The sequence below is a fragment of the Physcomitrium patens genome, chromosome 9 (assembly GCF_059467195.1).
Source record: "Physcomitrium patens ecotype Gransden chromosome 9, ASM5946719v1, whole genome shotgun sequence".
In the NCBI taxonomy this organism is placed as follows: domain Eukaryota; kingdom Viridiplantae; phylum Streptophyta; class Bryopsida; order Funariales; family Funariaceae; genus Physcomitrium; species Physcomitrium patens.
This window is the reverse complement of record NC_143418.1, coordinates 15,307,099-15,323,622: the sequence shown is the minus strand read 5'-3', so window position 1 is coordinate 15,323,622 and position 16,524 is coordinate 15,307,099.

Genomic DNA, 16,524 nt, shown 5'->3' with positions numbered 1-16,524 from the left:
ATTACACTAGTAATTTTAAAGAGTTACTTTAATATAAAAAATATAAAAAATTAAATTATTAGAAAATTTTATTTTATATATTAATAATAATATATATTTTAATTAAAGAAATCATTATTATTTATAAATCCTATTAAGATATTTAAATTATTTTAAAATTTAAATATGATAATTTAATATAAGTTTCTTTTATGATAGTTGCTTTGATATCTTTAATATCTATCAAAAAATATTTTATAGCCTTTTTATACTATTTTATATAAAAATTATAATTTATCAAGGTTTATTTCTTTAAAACAACTTTGTAAAAATAATAATGTAAAACTAAAAATATATAAATTCTTTATAACCTCAAAAGAAAAAAACTACTCCAAAAACTATTTCTTACACAATGATTCTTGTGATTAAGTTAATTTTTCTTAAATATCATTATTTTTTGTGAGTTTCTTTATTTAAAGAAAAAATTTTAGTAAAAACTAAAATTGGCACTTTATTATATCAATTTAAAGAATAAAATAATAAAAAATAAACTTTACAATAATTATTTTGTATGTGTGTATATATTTTTTTTAAGTAGTTCAAAAATAGTATTCTATTAATTATAGGATAAAAGAAATTAAAATAATTTTTATTCTTCTTATATATATATATAGACTAATACTTTAAAATTATTATGTAATAAGATAGTCTTAATATAAATATCTTATAATGATATTTGTAAAATTGATTATAAATTCTATTAATATAAATTTAAAGAAAATTTTATTTATTTATTATTGATGTCATTTTTACTTACATATTTTACTTTTATCAATTTGATATTGTGACTAATTCCTAAAATTATATATTTATAGATATTTCTAAAGAAAAAAATTAAAATAATAAAAAAATCATACATTATTGATTTAAGTTGCTTATCAAAATATAAGTTGTATAAAGTGGTTAAATATCTTGTATATAAAAGGATTTTAAAATTTTATTTATATTTTCTATAAAAATATTAATTTTATACTAAAATTATTTTAATTTTTGAATATATTTTTTTGTTTTCATTTGTAATATATAAGGAGTTATTAAAGCCACGTCTTAATCTTGTTAAAACCACAATCTCATTGTCATCTCATAATTAGTTAAGTCTTTATTCCTTATATCTATCCTCTATTTTTTGTTCTATATTCTCAATTCTTTTATTTCCAACCTTCCATCTCTAATGCATATCCACCTATAATCTCTCTTGTTCTTAGTAACAACACTTTGTCTAAAAATTAATTTTTTTTTAGGTTTCTTTGAATTGTTAAAATCACCTATTGGATCTAAAAAACTAAATAATATAATCTATAAAGAATTTGCCTTATTTTCTCATGAAAATACAATACTACTATAGTAGTATCAAATAAGTTTGTATAAATTTGTAGACTTCTATTAGATATGATAATTTAGCACATTAAAAGAAAAAAATAGAATTTATATTTTATATTTATTTTTATCTTTTTAGTACAAATAAATAATATAAGAATCTAAAAATACAAAAAATAAGATTATTTTATATATAAGATTGTTATAGATATATATATATATATATATATATATATATATATATATATATATAGTAATTTCAATAAAGCCAAAAAAATATCTATAAGAATAAAAAAAAAAAACTCATGACTAGTATTTTAATAAAAAGTAATAATATGTGTAGTAAACTCACTATCTAAGAATAAATTATATTCTTGAATGCTTTCAATACTTTTTTTTTCTAAAATCATCAAACACAAGTTGATAATATTGCCAAGTCAGATCAAAAATAAAAATACAAACATTAGAATGAAAGCACAATCTTCTTGTAAAGAATAACGAATACAAATAATGTTGCATGTCTATCCAAAGTATCTTCACAAAAATCAATGTTATTAATTTAAAGCAAATAAAATCACACAACAAACTTAGAATATGTCTCTTTGTATCATAAAAATATAAGTATTGTGACTTTTGAGAAAACAATGCAATCTATTGTATATTTTAAGGTTTCATCTACCTTGAGATAATTTAGTAATAATAGTAATGTATTTAATTAAAACTCAACCTACACATCTTAATGATATTAGAGCTAAGAATTGATATTTTGTTTCCTAAATGTACATGATTAGAATGAATAATATCATTCTATAATACATACTTACATGTTTTTACAAAACTTAAAGTATTTTTACAATGACAAGTTTTTTAAAATATTGGATATAAAAAAGTTTGATAGAATTTACTTGAATGTTTGAAAACATAAATTATAATTTAAAGCAAAAATATATATAAGCTCTACTTAGTGGTGCAAAGGTGATATCAATTTTTCCAACACTTGCAAAAATTGTAATAAAAACTAAAATTTAAATATAAATGTGGTTTTACATACAAAAGCAAGCACAACCTCCAAACATGCAATCAATTATCTTGTATATTTTGAAAATAGGAGATGAAGACAAAAATAGGCTGGAAATGGAGAATGGACAGGCTAAGAATAAGAGATGAAGACAAAAGTGGGCTAGAAATGGAAGATGGAGGGAATAAGAATAGGAGATGGAGGATAGAGATTGAACTAATCATGAGATGACAATGGAGGATGTAGCTTTATTAATATTGAGGTGTGGCTTTAATAACTTCATATATATATGTATATATATAGAGGATTTAATATTTAGAAGAATCTATATTTTAAAAAATAGTATCAATTTTTTTAAAAAAATAAAAAATTAAAGCAATTAGAAGTAGATTATTTTTTGAATTAAAAAAAATCAAGATTTAAATTATTTTGTTTTATTTTTTAAAAAATCCTTAATAAAATATTATAATTTTTCTTTTGTAATATCTTTTTGTTGCTGTAAAATTTAACAACTATCAATTATATTTTTTCTATTTTTTTTTAAAAATCTAATACTTATTATGCATAATTTATGATTTTTTATAAGAAATATAATGATTAATTTTTTATTGCATATTTTTTTTATAATCTTATCTAATCCTATATTATAATAATGAATTATTTCTTTTATTTTAGAATCATCCTATTATCAATCATTTTTTAAGGCTTTAAAACTTAGTTTTAATAAAAATAAACTTATTTTAGTTAAATTATATATTTGATTTATATAACATGTATCGAATATGAGAAGCTTACATGCCATTACTAATTGTTTCCTTTAAGATTTGAAAGAAAGGAGAAGAGGAAAAAATAAGATGGAAAGAATTTATGTATAGAAATCAAATGAAGCCCTGAATTCAATCATCTTACATATATCTTATATTCATCATAAAAGTAGTAATGATGTAATTAAGATTAACCAATAGACTAATCCTTATAATTAGTATTAAATAAGAAATGTATATATTTTTTAATATATACTACTAAAAACCACTTAATATTAAAACATATAGTAGAATCTTTAAACTAATCCTAAGTTGGAATAGTGTCATAATTACAAAATTATGTGTTGTTTTTTTCTAAACTTAAAATAGTTCAAGAAACATGGCAAATATACATGAAGAAATTAGTAGTGGTAGTATCAAGGGCATCACCTCTACATATCCTTTATATATCCATACCACCTTGGTAAATTGATGAGTAATCAACTTAATTGCATATAGTGGTAGAATCATAGATATATCTATCTCTAATTCAAGTCAATTAGAAGGCTTCAAAAACTACAAAGTTTAGTCCTTCTTCATAAAGTACATACTAGAATAATATAAATTATAGACCTATTTTAGCACTTTAGCCACTATAGTCAACATTATAGAAGTAAAAATTGATGTTAAAAAACTAGCACTATTAATAATAAAAAAATCAATAAAAGATGCACTAATTATTATTGTAGGCAGATTCCACAATTTATTTAAGTCCTAAAAAAATCTAAAAGATTATTATGAATGAAGATTGTGAAACAAAATTGTCTTACTTCTGAAGAAACTACTTCAATCAAAACTTAAGAACCAAGCGACTATAGAATAGTACCTCAAAGAAGTCAAGGATACATTCAATTAACTAACAAATATGAACATAATCATATTATAATATTATTCTTATGCTTTTATGATCACCACCTTAGAAATATCAATATTTCAATTGTACCATATCAAGTAAAGATTCACTTCCTATGTTTATTGAATTAGAATCTAGATTACTTCATAAAGAAATATAAATTAAGCTAGAAGCTAAAAATGATATAGCAAGTGAAGCATTCTATTTAAAGAAGTTAAGTGAACAATGTCCAACTTTGAGCTCAATAGCAAGAAAACATCTAAAGAAAGTCAAATACCAATAACGTCAACTTGATTGTACATCCATAATTAAAGGAAATTTCAAGAGATATAGGTACTAAGCCTCAACCCTAAAATTAAGCAACTAATTGAAACAACATCATTACAATAAGACTCATAGATATTACAAAGAATATAGATATGATGAAGAAAAATTTAATTTAAAAATATTGTTGAGAAAATCAAGAATCTTGACAACAAAGTCAAATAAGTTAATAAATATAAGACAAATAAAACACAAAGCAATCTTGTGAACTAGAAGCCTCTCAATGCAACATCTTTTTTGACTAGTTTAGAGATTGATGCAAAGGATATGATCAAAAACTATCTCATTGAGTTTATTATAAGAAATTTTTTAAAGCACATCACTAACTCCACTTACAATACAATTTTTAACAAATATTATGCCTTTAGAGCCCAACACAATACGACAACATCAAATACACAGTATGTATTCAATTTAGGTGCCATCTCCTATATTACTAGTAATTCTTGTTTTATATCAAATCTTATTCCAATAACTATAGTTGTAATGATTGTGGTAGGTGAAAAGTTATGCATTGTGGTTGACAAAGAATCTATCTTAATTAAATTTTCTAATAACTAATTTTTAAAAATAAAAAATAAAAAATAAAAAAAATATTTTTGACATACAAAAAAAATCTTAATCAGGTACATTTTTAACAAAAGATACTCATTGTAGTTCATAAAAAATATATGCATCATCAACAATATAACTACAAAATATATATATTTGGCATATTTATACAAATATACAATAAAAGATTATAATGACTTTTCACTCATTACATCAGCCGTCACAACATTTACAATCTAAGAAAAAATCAAAAATCAAATCATATACTTTTTTAATATTGCAAATTAGTCCATCTAAATTTTAATTCTTTTTATTTTCTTTTACACCAAAATTTGGTCAAAAAATTGCTACAATTATCACATATTATATATATATGTGATATGTGTGTGTGTGTGATATATGCTATATTATTAAACAAACTCAAAAGAAATTTCTCTGTATGAGCACTTTTACTTCCTGGTCTTTTAAACTCATATACATAGATATATATGGTCTATTTTGCACATAACCTTATAATAATACTTAATAATTTGTCACCTTCAACAATAATTATAATCAACATATTATTGTTTTTTCTATCAAAATCTTAGATCAAGTATTCTTAAAGTTTTTAAATTTCAAAGCACAAGCCAAAGTGACCACCAAGACAAAATATCTACACAATTGCCATTCTATTAAAGCCTATACCACAAAGACATCAAAAAAAGCTTATACCAATAAAAAAACTTGATCTTTCATCTCTAAGCATATTTGATACAAAAATTTATATTCACATTTTGCATTACTAACATGATAAACTTCATTCAAAATTAGATCTTTATATTCTATTTAGACATGATGATCTTACCAAAGGTTATTACTGCTACTTCTCAAAATCTAAGAAAATCATCACTCTTAACAATGTTATGGTAGAAAAATCCATTACTTTGCAAGCCACAAACATCACATGTATAAAATCCAAAACATCTACACTGTTGTAGTCCCTCAAATTCTCTTTAAGTATAGAAATTCAATTTCTTTCTATTATTCAATTTATTGAGTCTAATTATTATGCAACAATATTGATTCTACCAATGGATTTAGTCATAATATCCTTACCTCTTTCATTCAATTATTTTTACTTCCTTCTATTACCTCAAGTGTGATTTGCACTATCTTACAACTATCATCACTTCTTTGGATTCTCCTATTCAATAATAAATTTGGAGCTCCCTCTTTAATTGCAATATCTATTGCCTTCAATCTACTCCTAATTCTACTTCAATTTACTACCTACAAATCTATCATGATAACAAAACCATCAATTTTTCTTTACAACTATATTTCTACTTTAGAAGAAGAATCCATTTTTCCTCAAGTAAAATACAACCTAATATGGATTGCTACAATGGATGAAGAAATAGAAAATATACATAATATGCATACATAAACTTTTGTTCTTTTACTCCAAAGAAAGAAAGTAATCACAATTTAATAGTTATATAAGATCAAACTTGGAATTAATAGACAAGTAAATTAGTACAAATCATGACTAGTTGCCTACTACTTTTGTCATCGCAAAGAAGCAAATTTTGACAAAATATTTGCATTGGTTGCAAAATAAATACCATCAAAGTTATTACTCCTCTTTTTAGATCTTAAAGATGTCTGATGCATTATTTTGATGTAAAAATAGTATTTTTAAATAAAAAACTTAAAGGTGAAGTATATATTTATTAGTTTCTTGGATATATTTTCTATGATTTTACACATCTTATTTGCAAACTAAATTAATCATTGTATAAGCTTAAATAATTTTTTAGTATATAATTACTTAAGATTGACTGCTTCCAATGTAAATACTTTATGGCCAAATTATCCTCTGATGGAAATTCATATTATTTTAAGGTTCATAATAAGACCATCTTTTATTTGTTCTATATCAACAACCTCTTCAAAATGGAAGATCATCCTAGCAAGATTGACTAGCTTCAATATTAACTTCATTAAAAATTTAACATGACTACTTTTGGTCTCTACTGCAAGTACTATAGCATTAAATTTGACCAATCTTCATATAATCTTTACCTTTACTGAACTAAATATGCCTACAATATTATTACTAAATTTGGCATGAATAATGTCAACTCATTCAAAACACTTCTATCCATCAGCCTCCAACTTTATAAAGAAGCATGAACCTTGCTTGTAGATCAAATCCAATAAGCCAATATTATCAAAAAATTGGTCTTTTTAATCAATACTCATCATGACTTCAACTATGCTGCCAACTTGGTATTCCAATTCATATAAGTTCTACAACATACTCACATAAATGGTGTTAAATGTATATTATGCTATCTACAAGCTACAATAATACTTGGCCTATTCTATTTGCAATCAAATACATTTAATTTTATTAGCTATAATGACACCTATTGAAAAAAAGATCTTAATCAATGCAAATCGATTAGAGTTTTTATCTTTACCAACTATGTTGTACATATCACTTAATATACCAAAAAATAAACATACATAGCATTAAGTCCTACAAAATCAAAACATCAAGCATTAGTTGATGTATCCAAAAAAAACTATATGGCTTCAAAACTTATATTTGAAATTAAGATTTATAAAAAATAAAGTTATAAAGCTGCATTATAATAATGAAATTACAATAAAAATAGCCAAAAATCCTATGTATTACTTTAAGATAAAGTACTTTAAAATGAAGTACTTTAAGATTTATTTGAATTTCGTGTAAGACATGGTAGAAAGGAATAAAATTAAAATCTCATATACATCAATAGACCAGTAATCCTTTAATATATTTATAAAAGCTTTAAGCATTATTAAGTTTAAAAATTGCTACAAACTATTAAATCTTGCAAGTAATTAAAACTAGAACTATATCAATCCTATGGATAAAACTTGACTTTTGCCTATATCTAAATCTTTTAAAAACAATCTCCTTGTATCCTATGACATTGCACTCATATTTTATCTAAGACAAATAAATACCAAGGCACCTTCTCCAATGTACTTCATAGAAGTTTTTATAAAATACAATCAAAAGATGTATCTTTCAAAAATTCATGGCATTAACAATCTACAAAGAAATATCATGATTTTGATGTATACATGAAAAAAGAGATCAAATAAGTGAAATTTGGTGCAAATACATTAATTATAAATGCTTAAACTTACTAAATGGAAGCTCGAAGAAGAAACACATACTTGGATCTTGCTTAAATCACCAAAATCAGATTGATTATTCAAATTATTAAAATATGAAATTCAAGAGCAATACAATAACTATCTAATGTATTTCCAAAATAAAATCACAATAACCTATATACCTACAAAAAACACATTCTATTGCAATTAAATCAAACTAAGTTGGATAAAAGAAAAATAACAAAAAAATTATATATTAAAAAAAATATATAGTACATAATTTTTCTACAAAATTCTATATATTGAACATCTTAAGAATAAAATTAGGAATAAATCAATATATATTATCATATAAAATATAAGATTAAAAATAAAAAAATAGAAAATACAAATTAATTTAAAATCCAAAGAATATATTAAAATAAAATAAAATAATAAATCTAATTTTTTTACATACATCTTGTATTTATTATAAAATTAATAAAAATATAATCAAGATTAGCCAATAGCTTAACTTCCATAATTAGTACTAAATAAGAATTATATATAATAAAACAACTTGATATATATTATTTTATTTTTAACATATGCTTCTAAAAACCACATTATTTAGGCAAGAATCTATACAAATTGATATAATATATTTTAAACTTATCATTTAGTAAAAAACGTCTCAACATTGTTAAGAAGGTTTATGCTTATTGTCATGGACATACACATGTAAGCTAGTAATTACTTGTATAAATATGTAGAAGTAAGTAGAAATAAATAAAAGTAAGTTAAGTCTATAATATCTTCTATAGAAACTTCTTAGAAGCTTCATAGATACTACTTTGACTTTATAGATGTCTATAATTGATTTTTTGGATTAGAAAAGTAGTCAACAAGTTGGCCATGTACAATATATGTTATTAGCTTGAAGATCAAGATAACTATGTGGCGCATATGTACAAAAACTTGCCTTGAAAGTCAAATCAGTTCATGTCCTTGACAAATTGATAAGCATACACTTATAATATCAAAGCTTTGTCTTGTCTTGATTAAGAGTAGATTAACCCTTTTTCATAATAAAATATAAACATATTAGAAGTTGTGGATTACCTTCTTCTACACTGATATTATTCTTAGTATTTTTTTTGCCTTCAAGCCCTTTCTTCTACTTATCTTGAGTCGTATTAGATATTTTTGTAAGTCTTATTATGGTGGGACTTGTTGAAATGAAGAGTGCAATGACACAAATACAAGAGCAATTGAGAAAGTTGATACTTGCTATACATCAACTTAGCTTACTACCACAAAGATCAACAAAAATGGCAAGAAGTGAGGATATAGAGATGATTAAAGTTGCTTCAATATCTATACCAAATCATGTCCCTTCACCCATAGTAGAATATCCTTCAAGTGTTAGAGAACCAAGAATTGCTTTGCCCAAAAAATTTGATAGTATAAGATCTAAATTTTGAGGATTTATCAATCAAGTACAACTTGTGATTGAACTTCAACCTCAAAGCTATCTAACTTTAAGATCACAAGTTAGATTCATTGGTACACTTCTTTCAAGTTCAACACTATAGTAATTTTCATCTTTTTTTGAATAACGAGATCCAATATTGGATAATCTAGAGATATTTTTGGCAGAATTTTGGTCCATGTATGGAGAACATGGTGTAACTCGTGTTACAACCAACAAGATCTATATTTTGCAATTAGACAATCAATCTATAACGTTATATGCTTCACAATTTTCACAACTTACAACTGATATCAAGTGGGATGATGTTGCATTTATTAAACAATTTTTTTATGGATTATAATATAAAGTAAAGAAATTGATGCTTAACTTACATGATCTTCAAATATTAAATCAAGCGATTGACTTTGGTGTGAAATACAACAATTGAATTTTTGAATTTGAATTTGATAGTCACATAAATGGGACTCAATGTTATTATTATTTGATAGCAACACCAACATCTCTTTGGCACATATATTCAGAAATAGAGGATGTACAAATTGATGCAATACATTTTAAATCTCTTATCGAGCAAGAAAAGATTCATTGCCATCAAAAAAGATTGTGCTTATATTGTGGAGAATCTAAATACATTATTCAACATTATCCAAAGAAGCAATGAAATCACCAAATGAGGAGCACATCTATTAAAGAAAACAATGTCCTGGAAAACAAATTTATCCAGCTATAATAGAGACTGTGCGGCTCGAATCTTATACAACTTTTAATGAAGATCCTATCCTCTACTCAAAATCCTCTTCTTCTTTTATAATAAATGTGCATTTAGGACCTAATAATTATAAAGCCTCTGCCTTGATAGATTCAAGAGTCTCAGCTTATTCCTTAGACGTAGAATTTATTAAAAGTCATAAAACATCGTCAGTACAAAAAATCAAACCTATTCATGTAGAAGTCATAGATGGTTGTCTATTATCTTTTAGAGATGTTATTCATGAAACACTTCCTACAAATGTAGCAATAAATGGTAATAGTAGTTGCATAATCTTTAATATAATTAGATCTCTTTTTAATTTAGTCATTTTAGGTTTATCATGATTAGAAAAGTATAATCCTTGCATAGATTGGATTTCTCGTATCCTTGACTTTTCTAAAAGCATAATCAAGAGTGAAATTAATCCAGTAGAAAGTCATAAGTCTAATACAATTAAACCTATGTTTGTAGATGCAAGAGCTTTCTTGCGTGTTGCAAAAGAAGAATCACCTTGTGTCATTTATGCCACACCTATTTCTAATGATGCAAAGACTTCAAGTGGTATTCCTAGCCAATATCAAGAATTTCAAGATGTATTTGAGAAGAAGAATGTGAATACTCTTCCAAAACATTGTTCTTATGATTGCTCAATTGACCTTCAAGAAGGAACACAATTGCCATTTGGACCAATTTATAGTTTATTACAAAATGAATTGGCTGAATTCAAGGAATATATTGAAGTAAATCTAGTCAAGAATTTCATATGTCATTCCAAATCACCAACATGAGCTCCAATCTTATTTGTGAAGAAGAAAGATGGGTCATTGCGGATGTGTGTTAATTATCGAGGACTCAACAAGATCACCATTAAGAATAGGTACCCTCTATCTTTGATATTCAGACTTCTCGATCAACAAAATTAAGCTAAGATCTATACAAAAATAGATCTAAAGAGAGTATATAATTTAATATGTATTAAAGAATGAGATGAATGGAAGACTAGATTTTGAATTAGGTATGGGTATTTTGAATACAATATCATGCATTTTAAACTTACAAATACACTAGTAGCTTTTCAACATCTAATAAATGATGTTTTTCAAAAGTTTTTAGATGATTTTGTTATTTATTATCAAGAAGACATCTTAAACTATTCTAAGATTACAGATGAACATGAACTTCATGTTCATTGTGTATTACAAAAATTAATAGATGCAAGACTCTATGCCAAGATAGAAAAGTGTATATTCTACACTAGTCAAGTCTTTTTCTTAGGATATATCATTTCAAATGATGGATTTATGATGGATCCTAAGAAAATTCAAATAATTATGGATTGAAAGATTCTAAAAAGGATAAGAGATGTCTAATGCTTTTTGGACTTCGCCAACTGTTATCGAATCTTCATCAAAGACTTTTTATGAATTGCAACTCTACTTACATGTTTGACTTGCAGAGACAAACTTGAGTGGAATAAAGAAGCTGAAGCATCTTTTGAAACTTTGAAGTCAGCCTTTATTTATGCACCAATCTTGTATCACGTCGACTTTTTTAAGGTATTTTTTATGGAAATAGATATATTAGACTTTATTTTAGGTGTCATATTATCATAAATGGAAACAAATGATAAACTTCACCTAATAGCTTTTTATTCCAAAAAATTTTTAGCAACCAAGATTAATTATAAAATCCACGACAACAAACTTTTTGGAATCATGGATTCATTTCAAGAATAGCATCATCATCTAAAAGGTGCTTTTAATCTAGTCACTATATATATGGATCACAAGAATCTAAGTACTTCATGTCAGCACGTGTTTTAAATCATCACTAAGCCCATTGGAGCATGTCTATATCAAGATTTGATTTCAAGATCACATATCGACTTGAAAAATAAGAAGATTTGTCAAATGCCCTTTCTAAACATTCTTATCTTGCATCAAAAGAAGGAGATGCATCTTATGAATAGAAAAGAACAATTCTCTTGAAGCTATAGCATTTTCATCTTCAAGGAATGAAATCAACATTGACTATTGATTCGACTTTTGTGAAATAAATCCAATAATATATGTCTTCTGATCCTCTTGTTCACAATATCAAGAATCCTTCTTCTAAGTCCCAAGATACTACTAATTTTGAATTCAAAAATAACCTACTTTATTTTAAAAATCAATTATATATTTTAGAAAGAGAAGCTTAATTTCGTACTCTTCAAGCATGTCATGACTTTCCAGCAATAGGATATTTTGGATACAACAAGACTTTAGAGCTTATATTTAGAGATTTACGGTGGCCACAAATATTGAAAGGTGTGAAAGACTTTGTTTAGTCATGCGACATTAGTCCAAGATCAAAAACTCCTTGTCATTGACCTTACGGACTTCTTCAATCAATACCTATTTCAGAATAACCATGGTCTTTTGTTTCTATGGATTTTATCATGGATCTTCTAATCTCAGGTTCTTATGACTCTATATTCGTGATAATAGATCATTTTACCAAGATGGTATATTTTATATGATGTACAAAATCTATCACAGGTGAAGAAACAACTAAATTCTTTCTTGACAACATCTATTGCTATCATAGATTATCTAAAGATATTACATCTGATAAGGAAACTCAATTCATATCAAGATTTTGGCGGACTCTTTTTAAGATTCTAAAAGTGGATATAAAACTATCTTTGATATTCCATCTTCAAATTGATGGACAAACGGAACGTATTAATCAAGTCTTAGAATAATATTTAAGATATACCATCAACTACCAACAAGATGATTGAACAATTCTTTTGCCATTGGCAGAGTTTGTTTATAATAACATAATACATTCTTCGACAAAACAAACACCTTTTTTTGCCAATTATGATTACCATCTACAACTTAATATTTTTAACTTTTCAAAAGCTGATAATCTTATGGCGGAAGATTTGACAAATCATTTATCAGAGCTACATACAACAATGAAGGCACAGTTAAAAAAAGCTCAAGAACAACAAAAGATCAATGCGGATGTCTATCAAAAGGAACAACCACCATTTCACATGGGTAAGAAGGTATGGTTACTTCGTCACAATATCAAGACCACTTGTCATTATAGCAAGTTCAACTATCATAAGCTTGGACCATTTCCTATTTTTGCACAAATAAATCTAGTTGCATATTACTTACATCTACTGAAGTCAATGAAAATCCATCCAGTATTCCATGTGTCTCTTCATAAATTATAGAAGACAATGGATATACCAAAAAATAGACAAGTTCTACCTCTTTTTATAGAATTGGATAATAATGAAGAGTTCAAAGCGAAAGAAGTCTTAGATTGAAGGCGGTGCCAAAATAAATTAGAATATCTTATCCATTGGTGTGGATATGATCTTAGTGAACGTAAATAGAAGCCAGTAAAGAATCTTATAAATGTAGCAAAGGTGGTGGAGGCTTTTCATCAATGACATCTATCAAAATCAAGATGAAAATATTTTTTATAAAAGAAACAAGTTCTATGCAAGATAATATTCTACTTTCAATCCTTGTTTATAGCTTCTTTGTAGTTATGACGCTGAGGAGATAGAGAACCAGCAACCAGGAGATTCAACTAAAGAGCCTTTATTTGCTGACTTATCGGATGAGACATTATGATTGTCACAACCTCCAAGTTGATGCAATCTAGATAAAGATCCTTAAGAACGACATACTTTTTTGGAATAGATGGTGAGATATAATGCATTTGGTGTCATGACCTTGGAAGAGACTTCCGATGTTTGGTAATTTTATTAGAAGTAGGAACAATTCTTGACAGTGTTTCAAATATTTTATTTAAAGGAAGTTATGAAGGCCTCAATAATGATCAAATAACAAGGTGGTCTTTCTACCCTAGTATGAGACATTATCAATGGTTGAGAGGTCATATCAACCATCTTCAAAAAGAACAAAGATCTAAATATGTGACAAATACAATTTGGCACATCATAGATTTTTTCAACATATGATGATTGCTTCTCGTGGAACTTGTTCCTACAAGGGGGGGAGAGGGGGGTAATATCACGGACATACACATGTAAGCTAATAATTAATTATATAAATAGATAGAAATAAGTAGAAGTAGATAAAAGTAAATTAATTTTATAGTATCTTCTATAGAAGCTTCATAGATGTTGCTTTGACTTTATAGGTGTCTATAATTGATATTTTGAGTTAGAAAAATAGTCAACAAATTGGCCATTGGCCACACATATTGTTAGCTTGAAGGCCAAGCTAATTATGTGGCCCACACATAGAAAAACTTGCCTTAAAAGTCAAGGCATGTATCCTACAAAATCAACACATATTGGAGGTCCTATAGAACATCGCTACATAGTCCTTAATTAGATAGTATATATAGAAACAAGAGTGAAGCCCTTTTTAATATATATAATTTTTTATTTCTATTTTTTTACTCTTTCTTTGACATGGATTTCATCGGTTTATGCATCATCTTTTAGTTCATATCATTGACAGATTGACAAGAGTGGAGAATCTATGCATACTACTCAATATTTGTGAAGGTAAATTTTGTCCTTCAATCCAAATTATAAGATGATATTATTTAAGAGTTTTTTTAATATACAATATGAATTGAAGTAAAAAAAATATCAAAAAAAGAAGATAAAATATAAAAAAATTGAATTAAATATAATTAAATAATTATACATTCCAAAATTTAGTCAGAATCTATTTATTAGATTTGTACCTAATAAAAAATAAATGTAAAAATTAATAGTTATATTTTTAGATAGATAATTTTATTAATTTTTTAAAAACATAAAAAATATATAAATTTAATTTATTATTAGTAAGTTAAAAAGATTTAAAGATAAAAAATAAATAATTAAAAATTTAGATAAAAATATTTTATATCAAGGATAACATGCTTATAGATCAAGAATTTGAGCCTCATCAAGATTCATAAGTAATATATAAAGATGTTTTAGAGACGACTTGAGGCCATATTTTTATCTTTTTACCTACACCCAAAGTGCTATATTTCATATGAGACTTATACACCTCCCTTCTTACAATGACTACATTAGTTTCTAGTCTTTTTATTTTTTATTAATAGAACTATATTTTTTTATTTTTTTCTTTACTATTATATTCAAAAACATTCAATCAAGCTTAGAACCTTGCTTGGCCTTCAAATCTTGTTTCATTTCTTCATAGTAGCTTCTAAGGTGGTAAAATTTAATTTTTCTCAAAATCTTTAAAAAATTCTAAATTATTCTAATTTCTAAAAAATAAATTGTGAATAAACTCTAAAAGTTATTATAATATTTTTATAATTCTAATATCAAATTAAAACTATACATTTTATCTTTTAATTTTTATAATAATAAAATTAATTTCAATCAATTAAAAATCTTTTTTATATAAATATCTAAAAAGATATGAGGTTCTTTCTTATGTTCTTTTTAACTAATAACTAAATATTATAGATCTTTTTTCATAGGTAATAAATATAAAAGGTTGTCATAGACATATATATTTAACTAGATAAAAATTATTAAATAGAAAATAAAGATAAGTAAATTTGATAATATCTTCTAGTAAAGCTTCTTAGAAGCTTTATAGATATAGAATTGACTTTAAATGTGTTTATAGTTGATTGAAAAGTTAGAAATTTGGCCAACAAGGTAGCCACATATTATACGTATTAGTAGCTTGTGATACAAGCTAACCATGTGGTATATTTGTAGAAAACTTATCTTGCAAGTTAGACATGTGTCTTGTAAATTGGATAAATATTAGAGATTTTATAGAACATTGTCATATAACTTCTAATTAAATAGTATATATGGAAGAAATAAGCAAAGCTCTCTTTATTCTTGTCAACACCTTTTTAGTTTTTAGGCTTATTTCAAGAGTCTCAAATCTTTTTGTTGTTGTTAAAAGTCATTCTAGTTTCAATATTATTTTAATTTTAAGTAAACATCTATTTTTTAAAATTGATATTCAAGAATATTGAGATCTTATTTATTGTGATTTAAATCCTTGACAATGATCAATATAAATTTTGATCTTAATATCTAAATATTTATATTTAATAGTAAGTAAAATTATTAAATCAATTAAGATAATTACTTTTAAGACTTATTAAGATTCTATTCTTACAAAAAAAATTCTATTAAGATTTTTGTAACTTAAAAATATTTCTAAATTAAAATAAATATTTGAATAATAAAAAATACTCTATAATTTT